Source organism: Sinohyriopsis cumingii, unplaced genomic scaffold, assembly GCF_028554795.1.
Source record: "Sinohyriopsis cumingii isolate HCF-2022 unplaced genomic scaffold, ASM2855479v2 utg001527l, whole genome shotgun sequence".
Classification (NCBI taxonomy): domain Eukaryota; kingdom Metazoa; phylum Mollusca; class Bivalvia; order Unionida; family Unionidae; genus Sinohyriopsis; species Sinohyriopsis cumingii.
This window is the reverse complement of record NW_028316012.1, coordinates 45523-56836: the sequence shown is the minus strand read 5'-3', so window position 1 is coordinate 56836 and position 11314 is coordinate 45523. Positions and strand designations below refer to the sequence as shown.

At 35.0% G+C, this 11314-nt stretch overlaps 1 long non-coding RNA gene across 1 annotated transcript; it reads right to left on the bottom strand.

Annotated features, from left to right (window-relative positions):
* Window positions 1-3105: 3105 nt before the first annotated feature.
* LOC149771984 (uncharacterized) lies at window positions 3106-8358 on the bottom strand. Its single transcript, XR_016418044.1, has 3 exons — window positions 7755-8358; window positions 6137-6202; window positions 3106-3483 (listed from the first exon to the last, which is right to left on the bottom strand). It is a non-coding gene; the product is annotated as an uncharacterized LOC149771984 (long non-coding RNA).
* Between the last annotated feature and the right edge of the window lie 2956 nt (window positions 8359-11314).

Genomic DNA, 11314 nt, shown 5'->3' with positions numbered 1-11314 from the left:
TACCGAGCTGTGTACTGTCTCAATATCATATATTCATATATTTTGTTTTGCCCGATAATGTCGGTATCAAAGGTAATGAAAGAGCGGACAGCACTGCCACATTAGTACTATCTTTACAACGATCTGATCTTAAAATATTATACACTGATTTTGAGCCTGGAATAAAACCATTTTTATTAATGCCGTGGCATGCGTCGTAGATTAATATTGTCAACAACATGATCTAGGTTGTGAAATTCTCCATAGGCGAATGACTCCAAGCCTTCTATTGTATCATTCGTTAGCACAAGGTGGCCATTGCACGAATAGAAACGGTCATATTTACATAACCCACTCCTACATACTAAAGGGTGAAGATTCACCTGAATGCGTTACTTGCGAAGAAACCGTTCACTGTAAAACGCTTTTTAACAGATTGTTTAGCTCTCCAACCTGCACGCGATCGTTATTACAATTTTCTGCACATGACCGAATGTTTTGATATGGTAAACGTGTCTTGCATCTCACATTTCTTGGATTAAGCAAATATTTAATTCAAAATATAGATGTTGTGCCTTATCATTGAGTATTTGTAAACCGCCATAGATACTGGCATTCATCTTAAATAGTTCTGTTTATCCAATTCCTCATTGAAATACACAATTTACATTTCACGTTGATTTCAAATATTCATATATTACCCTCACCATCTCCACTATTTACTTTTATTGTTTTGGTCTTATTATTCCTGGTTAATAAAGAATCTAAAATGACATAAATTTTTATGTGGCGCTAAATATCCTTACAGTGTTGGTGACCCATGAAATCAGAATCAAGAGTTTTTGTTCATTTTGGAATATTTAAATCTATTATTTATTATAATACTCTCTGTCTTGTTCTCTTCCTTGTTTCATGTAGTATTTGCAGTCTCTTTCTGCTATATATGTCATTTTTGTCTTGTTGTCTATCATTTGTGTTGTTCTTTTCTTTCTAATTTTTCACTTTTTATTTAGGATAAAGTTTGCAATACCAACAACTAAACTTAGAACTATATATTATCAATTTCACGTTTTGCACCTCACGTTGTATCTAGATATTTAAACCACCACTTTAATTCATAATTTACTTTTTAATATACTGATTAGCATTTTAAGTAAGCGTTTGAGTAATCTTCGTAATATATTGTCAAATTAACATTAAAAATCACCTAATAAATTAGATGAAAGTGAAAGAAGGGATAAATAAATGAAACAACCATAATATTGAAAAATGTGGAGGATGAATGTTGCTGAGTACTGAAAGCCATGGTAAAGGATTAGGATGAAGTGTTCTAGAGATTATCCGCATTGTTGTGTTGAGTTTGAGATCAATTAACATGGTGTGGGATGATCGAGACCAGACAGAAGCGCAATACTTAGCTGTCGAATAGCATAGGGCCAGTGCTGATGTCTTGAGTGTCTGAGCACTAGAGCCCCAGGTTGAGCCTGCCGGTTCGAGGTATCGGTTGTTTCGAGTGCCATGTTTTAGTGCAGGCTTCTTCAGTTGATTGTAGAATGTCAGTGATCTGTCCAGAGCCAGACTAATGTATGTTGTTATATGGTCGTGTTTCATTTCCTGCCCATTGAGGAGGATGCAAAGCTCACATTTTGCAGTTGCAATGCTACGGTGGAAGGCGCTAGAGAATGTCTTGGTTACACTTTGCAGATCCCATTTCTTAAAGAAGTCCGTCATACCCTCAAGGATCTTTTTTATTTCCTCCTCAAACACAGTAAATGAGCGACTTTGGGTCCCGAGAGCAATGTCATCTGCATGCATGAACTTCCGCGACTGTGTTACATGTAAGTCATTGATATAGACATTGAACAAACTTGGCGAAAGAACACACCCTTGTGGGAGTCCTTTAATCTGAAGTGTCCACGAGCGGTTGCACTCTCTAATGTGCACACTGAAGTTTCTGTCGCGATGTAACAGTTCGATAGTCTCAACTATCCAGCGCTGCAATACTCTGGAAATTTTCAACAACAGCCCTGCATGCAACAACGTGTCATGTGCCGCTGTTAGATCAAGGAAAGCAACTCCACTTTTAAGGTTCCTCTGAAAACCACATTTTCAACAAACGTAGTCATGGCATAGAAGGTTTCTAGTCTCGTAAAATTAGCGGTAAGGCTATCAACGTATAAACTAATGCAAAATAAACACTTATGTTTTACAATATACCTTTAATGAGTGTACTGATTGAGTAGACACACATACACAAATTTTACTGATATCCGCGCTGAAGTTTTGAAATGGCCAATTAATTACAAAGATTCCCATCGATAGTATGGGCTGAGAGTCAAATGGCTGATTATAGTCGTGTAGTCACTTATCGTATACGATCTATGACAAGTACTTTGGAGTACTGATTCGCTTGTACCCTAAATTCTCGTTTTTATGGCCGAGAGCAAATGGCACAGAACAGGTACGTTATACTATATAGTTAATAATAAAAATGAATTGATTGTGGAAATCCATGGGTAACCACTCAATTTGTCGAACCAACTTTTTTGTATTGGGGACTATTGATGGAAAACCTCATAGTTGTGTCATGATATTTTAAAATACAACTAGGACTTCTACTTCTAATATGAAATCAACTGTATCTAACTTCTCAAAACATAATTTATTTAGTACTCTGAGCACATTTTGATCCGAATTTAAACGTTTTGAACTCCCAGAACGGACAGACAGATTCGCAGGTGGATCTTAATAAACAGATGTAATGATAAAGAGATTAAAGTGTGCATGTAAACAACAGCCAATAGTTGAAATGCAATATGATCAAGAAAGTTAAATACCTCACCATGTTACTGTTGAATAACGCACAGCATTAGCTTCTCGTTGTCAATAAATCGAACGAACGTTTAGCATTAATGCTCATTTTCTCTCTGTACTTCACTAAAGTAAATTGTGCCGTCAATATGACAATGTCTAAATTACTAGATAGAAAAATAATATATATCACTCTCACGATAATGTTTGATACCTCTAACGCCTTTCGGTCGGTTTATAGGCGAAAACAAATTTTCAGTAAACAGACTTAGCTAATGGCGAAAAAGAGAAACAAATACGAAAACACGCACGAAGTGATGATCAATGTCCATTCCTTTACTTTGGTTGTGAAACGTAAAACATTTAAGTGTTAAGGACAATATATGTTATTTAGAAAAAGGAACACAACTACTGATTACGTATAAATATTCTGATACGACGTCTTCCCTATTCTAGTTCTCAGACACAGACCATGCTTTATCTGTTCATTGCACGTCCAGGAATGTAGCATCTGCATTCCGACCTGCCCGGAATTTTTTCGCATGTGCGCTTTAAATCACTGCATTTTCCTCGTAAGTCTCCCTTGTCATAACAACGACCAGACTTGTACAAGCACTTCACCCCGTCTGTTCCGGCCATGAAAATGCAGAGGAGAATGACAGTTAAAGACGTTTGCCACATCTTCGTCAGAATCTGAAATTAATATATTTTCCTTTCATTATTGAAACATCGAAATGTCAAAAAGCTTATAATTTCATGTCTTATTCAGCATACATCAATACTAATACTATTCCAGTTAAAAGATAACTTCTCTGAAGCCCGTGAAGTTTGTTGTCTATTGAAATATACTTTTATATATTACGTTATTTCTCTGCTAAATCAAGAAGGATAATATAACATATAAATGATGTGTGTAAACAACAAGGATATTGCCAGCATGTTTGATGGAGGTATTGTTCAAACGGCATATATATGATTAGATTTGTCATCAACTATTACATATAAACAGCTATGTTACATGGCAATAAACGCATGATATGGACGTTAGTGACATACATGGTCTGTGCAAGCGATGCATACTAAACATATTCAGGTTTTGGGCTACTTACAAGATGCCATTCGTAGCAAGAAAATGTGTTAGAATACCAAAGAAAGCATGTGATATGAAAAACCAAAATGAGGTTAAGTGCAGTAATATTACTGCCTTCAAACTTTACGGCCTGTTGGTAGCGGTTTCCGTAAATAAATTGTACCCATCATAATTCAACTATTACAATAAACTGCAGAGTGCAAATCTGTTGAATCATTATAATGTATTCTCATTTGTATTATTATTATTATTATTATTATTATTGGTCTTAGGCTGTGTTGATATGTTGTAACACTGATAACAAAACTATAGACTATTCAAGTTCAAAGAATATTGAGTTTCCATCTATTTTCAATTTTTTGATGCGTGCTTCAATCTGCGATGACTTACAATTGTGCATATCTATGCGACTCTACGCAGAGAAATTTTCTTTAGTGACTTGGTCATGTTTAATGTCCTTTCAAACTCACTTTCTAATCTTTGGTTATGTCTCTGTTAATTGAAGCAGAGAAAGGTGACGATAAATTAGATGCCAAAAACACCACCGTTTGGAATCCGCTTTTTTAAGGCTTCAGCATTATATTTTTTGTAACCAAACATCACAAACATTGTAAGCTTTATCATTATGTCTCACTTACAGACAGCTAAGATATTTCGGAAGACATTCTTGCAATGTAGTGTAATGGATCCAAGGCACGCAATAGATATTATGAAATTCGGGGCCACTTGTAACTGAGTGGTCTAAGGCGTTCGTCTGTACAGGTCACGAAAACTCATTATCATATCTGTCCGCCTAGTTTCCCGTATTGGCTTTGCCAATGTAGTTAGGTGAGAAAGCTGGCTAGTAGCTTCTAGGAGGTTTGTAATTCTTCCCCGAGTTTTCACATGTTCTTCTTCCACCAGATATACTGTCCGACTTGTATAACCATCATGTGTTGCAAAATTGCTTTAAACCCGTTAAACCAAACCAAACCAAATCGGAACAAAATTTCATTCAACTCAAGGGTATTTACTATCAGATCAATGAAAATATTCTTTATCGAATACAGTCACTCGAGATTACAGCAGTAGCTGAAAGTGAAAGAGGATACAAAACTCAAATGGGTTCGCTAATTGGGTTAAGTTCTGGAACACGCCAGCCTCCAGAAAGGCTAACACTCTGCTAGCCATGACATTACTGTATCCATCTTTTTCTGTTTAAATAAACTGCTAATTCTAAAACACATAAACCTGGTCTTTTAACGTCTCGTGGGGTGTATTATTAGCTACATTTTTCTATACTTTTGTTTCTACCTTGTCCCATTAACATTAAACCTTTCCAGGAGGATAATATGCTTCCATCTACTTCAAATCCCTTGTGGCTAAAGCGTCCGCCTCGATTGAGGGAGATGGCTGGCTTGAATCAAATACATAACATGTTACTAGCAGCTACCTCGCTTGGCGCTCAGCATCATGGGAGTAGTGTCAGAATTGGTCGGCCTAGTATCATAATAATGAGACTGGGAGAAACATGATGATAATGTCCGAGTCAAGATGTCCAAGTCCTAGACATCAGTATATACAGCCATACTGCCGACATCGTAGCGATATGACTAAACAATTGCTAAAGCATCGATAAATATCTCAATCACACAGTTACATACACACACATACACACGCTCAAATCACTTGAAATAATCACAGAAGTCCCAATAAATCAATCCTTGAATTCGACGGTGGACCTTTTGGCTCGTAATTTCTTGTGAATTTTCTCATCATCACGAGCTCCAATGAATGCCTTAAAAATACGGTTAGCTAACACCTCAACTTTACGTTCCCCTATTATCATTCAAACTTGGATTTTAGGAATTCTTAACAATAATTAATCCTTGACTTTACGAACTTTAAGCTCTTATCCACAGAAGGGGAATATGGTGGGGGTGAACTATCTGGATTGTTAGTTAAATTTGTATGACCCACTGACGCACCCCTGACTAAGAACACAGAAGTATAAACTAACCAAAACTAACTGAAGACTCACACCAGACCGCCCAAAGGAAGTACCGATGGAGAATCACGTCGTCTTAATGATCGTTATATCTCACTTGTTCCATAATTAAAATCATATTTGCGAATGGTAACGTCACGACCATGGAATACTTTATGTAAATCATAATACTCCTAAAAATTGCACTATGTTCATACAAATATAGAAACTTATGAATGCAGTTTGTAATCACGTCTTTTAAGGTTTTGTTGGTACAAACATTAGCTTACCGATTGCCTCTCTCTCTCTAAACTGTTAACCCACTCAAAACTCCCGCCAGCGAATACTTCGGTGCTCTAAATGCAATATGAAAAGATATATAAATATAAGGATGGATGGGAAGATGGACGGACGAATGGGCTGATGAAAAGTTGGATAGATGTACAGTAAGATTCGTGTATTAATATTTACAAATTTTTGTTCAGATGCATGCACAAGTAAATTCTTGCATACTTACATGTTCACACACAAAATCAGACATATATATATATATATATATATATATATATATATATATATATATATATATATATATACATACATACATACATACATACATACATACATACATAAGTCCACGCACATGAAAATCAATCTGAACACAGATTCCATAGCAAGTACCAATGTAAATTTGATCCTGAACCTTTTGAAATGTTAGCAATTTTGTACAATGAAGGATGAATGATACAGTATTGTGAAATTTAAAAGTCTAGTTCATGGTTTTATTTTGTACTTTTTGAAAGAGGTTTAAATTGATTGGATAATAGTAATTATTCTAGAGGATTAATAAATGCAGCAATGCAGCAGTGATATTTGCAAGAGATGCTTATGTTTACTTTAAATATAGGGAAGCTGGCAAGTAGACAGGAAACTGTTTAAATTAATGTTCTAGAAGATGATATTAAAGCTGGTAATTAACTTTGTACGTGATTATAATATGCAGAAGTGACATAAAAGTTTCCTACGTTGAAATTGATTTTTTGGATATAGGAACGTTAAAATGAAACCCGAATTTGAGTGATTAGGAGAAGCAAAAGTAATATTCACACATAAAGGCGTAAGGACAATTTTATTCACTATTAAATTGACCATGGGAACAACATTGGATTAAAAAATGTTGCAGTATTATACGGAACATTAACTTTACCTATCGGGAACAAGGATACAAGTCAATGTTTCACTGAACATGGAAACGAAGGCGCATCTCAAAAATACTCGAGGGGCTCTTGATTATATAACTGATACAATAATTAGTATTCCTCTAAAATTATTGATTGAAAGATTGACATAACTGAACTAATTGCACTCTTTATGTGTCTATGAAGTAACTTCAAAAATATATGTAATGCTGAAAAGACCGATATTAGTGTGAAGAAAGAAGTAGCAGATGATGGTGATAATGCAGATGATGGTTGTAGTGGTACTGGGAACAATAATGATAGTACATGTGGTTGCCACAAAACTGGTGAAAACTACGAGAACTGCGATCTAATATTGACAATATCGAAGTTTAAAATAATGATTTTACTCAGTCATTTGAATAGAAACGCAATGTGGCTCAAAGATATTAAACAAACAAATGCAAAAATTATATGCAGTTGCCTAAAAAAAGGTGAAAGAGGAAATACTATTTAAATCTTCAACATTTCTCCTGGTTTGCTAATTAGAAATCTAAAAGCATTCCCATTCTCCCTTTATGTAGAACATTTATTTTCCTGTACAGAAGGTTATATATATATATATATATATATATATATATATATATATATATATATATATATATATATATATATATAGGGAGAGAAAGAGAGAGAGAGTAAAATAGAGAAAGAAAGAACATGAAATTACCTGATGTATATTCGAAGTAGTCTGGTGGTTAAATGGTGGTAATTTAAGCTCTGTACTGAACAAATATTAGCAATTTCACACGCCGGAACTTAAGACCGAAACTTGCTTCATTGAGTCAGACGTTTAATACCGTAGAGTTAGGTAAGAGCTATGAGGGTCCATTGCACAGATTTTAAGCACCGAATTGATGTTGCATCAACCAAATTATAAATTAACACCGGTCTCGAAACCAAATGCATAAGCATATAACATTCTAGATCTTGTCGTATAATGTTGCAATCGATATCGTTCAAGTCATACAAGCATAGACAAAGTAGTCAGATTCCAAAGTATCCATTTTTGTTCCATTTCCTTTAAATTCACATGATAAGACTTATTTCACCAATAATAGTAAGGTTAGAGGTTTATTTAGTCCTGATGCTGTCGGTTGTTGCACCGTTGAAGATGAAATGAAATTATGTGACGATGTGAATGTCGAAGGCAATGATGTATTTTATGTAACATCTATAGTAGTTTTGACAAACAAAGGAATTTCGCAGAAATAGTTAGACTTAAAAACTAACAAGGCGTCAAGCAGCAGAGATGTTGAACAGAACTTTTGCTGGAACGTCATTTGTGAAAAAATAAGGCTTCCTACGAAAACGAAACAAATTAGGCCGAACAAGCCAAACCCAATCCTTTAACTTATCAAGAGTTTGTCTAATTGGGTTAGTTTATTTTGATACTTTTTCTTCGTCGTTGCAGTGTTTTAAAATTGATGCGCGTTCGCTTACCGCCAGACGTTTCGTTGAGGTTACACCCTCTCTGCTGCTACAAATATGTGAGAGAGGTCACACCCTCTCTGCTGCTATAAATGTGTGAGTAATTAAATCACTCTTTCAACCAAATATTGTATCAAAACCCATACGATATCGCGATGGAGGATCGTGTCAATTTATTGTTGTAAATCCGTGTAGAGTAGCCTGTGCTTTTGAAACGAAATTTCTAAATCTAATCATTCCCATGTTTCCACTACACCAAGTCTAATGAATATTCCTCAAATTATGTGTATCGACTCCGTTCAACACAACTAAAATATTACAGATATCTCTGATGACTTTAGGTATTTGTACATATTGCTGAGCAACATAAATCACATCAATATTTTTGTGTCTACCCCGAGAACATATTAGAGTGGAATTTGATTGTTTCTCCAGCATCACAGCATCGCATACAACCAAATTATTAATAAAACCATCAAGGTCATATACAGATGGTTATTCGTCACAATCGGTAATAAAGTTAATAATATCATTGCCGTCCTTATCTAACAAATTTGCGTTTTCATTAAAATCTTTAAGCACTTCGTAGCATCGCTGATCATCAACTGATATCAAATACAATTTATCCCACTTGAGCCATCTCATTATCAGATTAAGTAATAATTGCGTCTTATCAGGCCCAGATGGACCTATGATAATTGCACTGATATAATTTGATAGAGTGGATGATGTTTGGCTCTTGTTGTCGTGTCGCTGAGAAATCAGTGACATCCATGTTGTAGAAATATAATTGAATAATATGGCTCTATATCGTGTTCAGTGCAGAGCATCCACCCTCACAAGTGGATTAACAACAATAATAACAAAAAATAAAACGAGCACTTACAGATAAATGTGTAAAATGTGGTAAAAACATATAAATGTATCCTCTTGACAAGTCAAGGAAAATATGTGGTGATAACGCTGCTTCATTAGAAAAATTACCAAGAGCTTCATGGGCCAAATACCCATGAGAAAAACATCTTCCTTGATATAAGTATTGTGGTCCTGGAACCCGACTTGATATTCGACATGACGAGCGAGATGAACAAGACCTGGTGAATATCCAATAAATGATATTGATAGAGCATGTCATATCCACAATGAAGCTTATAACAATAACGATCTGCAATAAAGACATAATGCAGATGTAAAGTTGATTCACTCGTTAAATTCTGTTAAATAAATATTTTAAAGAAAATTTAACTAATTGGTACGTAAGATCTTCGATGAGATGTAAATAATTATTCGGAGGCGGTAATTAATGAACCGATTATTATAAAATAATGGAATCGATTTACTATAGACCAAATATATATAGGAAAGGTAGAGTAGCGATTATAAAACTGACTGATGCAGCAAATGTTACACGTTCTCCTGCTGCAAAATGGTTAGAACAGCAGGCAATATGGCAAATTTAACTACCACCACCTAAAACACTTCCGCATGTACATTTTGATATCAGCCCTACTAATGACGTTGATCAAGCAGATATTTTATTCTTACCACATGATACTATTAAAATTAGAAGACGTAAATTAACATACAAATACGTGTTAACAGCCGTTGACGTTGCAATTAGATATAAAGTAGAGCCGTTATCAACTAGATAGCAACTGAAATTTATTCTGCTTTTGAACGAATTTATCAACCAGGACCCTTGCGAGTTGATCCTGGAAAGGAATTAATTGGTGCAGTATCATCTCTGATGAAAACGAATAACATTAAAATCAGACGAGGATATACTGCATTTCATCGTGATCAGACAATTTTTGAACGATGTAATCGAACACGTGCTGAGCGGTTCTTTGGAAATCAATATGCAAAGGAAATAAGTCAGAAAGATATGAGCTGCAAGATTACCAAGTGTAATAGCTGTGTTAAATAATGAAATTACTCCAAACAACTGCGATGAAACTATTTAATGCGATTACAAAAAGAAAAAAAAACACATACCAATACATCCGAATGAATTTTCGAAACAACCACTATTAGGTAATGTGAAAGTAAGATATTTATATAAACCTGGTAAACTTAAAGGTGGTAAAAAAGCGCGACAGATCATATCTGGAGTATTACAACACATACTATTACTAGCGTGGTAGGATCCACATTTAGACCTGCAATCTGCAGATTAAGTTCATCTGCTCCTCAACGTGAATTCCACGCTAGCAATTACAAGTAATTCCTGAAGACACACAATTACCACCGCATTCACGTTTGTAAACTAACACCTCGACAGAGATTACATTCAAGACAGGTCAGCATTACATTTTCGCGTGTATGACCAATACTACTATTAATTCTGTCTACAGTAAAATGTCTTGGATTATTATTTGAATGCTGCCACAACATTACGGTTTTACAGCTCGCATACTAATTATTTTGCTGTTATTTCAATGTCATAAAAATTCAGCATCGATAGTAAAATCGCGTTTTTGTGCGTTTGTCACATCGTTTATAACTAATCTATTTTCTTACTATATCATCGCTAATGCCAGCAGTTTGATTATTTTCTGTGAAGTCTATAACAATTCTGCGCAGCTGAGATATTCCTCTTGTCGCAGGATAGAAACCGAGTGGGTCTTTGGACTAAATGAATAAGACAAACACAATGTGAGAAAGATGGAAATTTATGAATGAATTAATAAAGAAAAATATATGATGTCAAAATACAATAATTCTCTCACGCTCTCAACTACGCTTGACCCAAAAAACTGAAAACTGTTTCTCGACTTACAAACCTATTTCTATTTCTTG